This window comes from Schistocerca americana, unplaced genomic scaffold (assembly GCF_021461395.2).
Source record: "Schistocerca americana isolate TAMUIC-IGC-003095 unplaced genomic scaffold, iqSchAmer2.1 HiC_scaffold_350, whole genome shotgun sequence".
In the NCBI taxonomy this organism is placed as follows: Eukaryota; Metazoa; Arthropoda; class Insecta; order Orthoptera; family Acrididae; genus Schistocerca; species Schistocerca americana.
In genome coordinates, this window is record NW_025726072.1 from 94,326 (window position 1) to 95,000 (window position 675).

The window sequence follows — 675 nt, forward strand, 5'->3', positions numbered from 1 at the left end:
TAAGGCGCAACATAGGTTAGGTTAAGGCGCAACATAGGTTAGGTTACGGCGCAACATAGGTTAGGTTAAGGCGCAACATAGGTTAGGTTAAGGCGCAACATAGGTTAGGTTACGGCGCAACATAGGTTAGGTTAAGGCGCAACATAGGTTAGGTTAAGGCGCAACATAGGTTAGGTTAAGGCGCAACATAGGTTAGGTTAAGGCGCAACATAGGTTAGGTTAAGGCGCAACATAGGTTAGGTTAAGGCGCAACATAGGTTAGGTTAAGGCGCAACATAGGTTAGGTTAAGGCGCAACATAGGTTAGGTTAAGGCGCAACATAGGTTAGGTTACGGCGCAACATAGGTTAGGTTAAGGCGCAACATAGGTTAGGTTAAGGCGCAACATAGGTTAGGTTAAGGCGCAACATAGGTTAGGTTATGGCGCAACATAGGTTAGGTTACGGCGCAACATAGGTTAGGTTACGGCGCAACATAGGTTAGGTTAAGGCGCAACATAGGTTAGGTTAAGGCGCAACATAGGTTAGGTTAAGGCGCAACATAGGTTAGGTTAAGGCGCAACATAGGTTAGGTTAAGGCGCAACATAGGTTAGGTTAAGGCGCAACATAGGTTAGGTTAAGGCGCAACATAGGTTAGGTTAAGGCGCAACATGGGTTAGGTTAAGGCGCAACATGG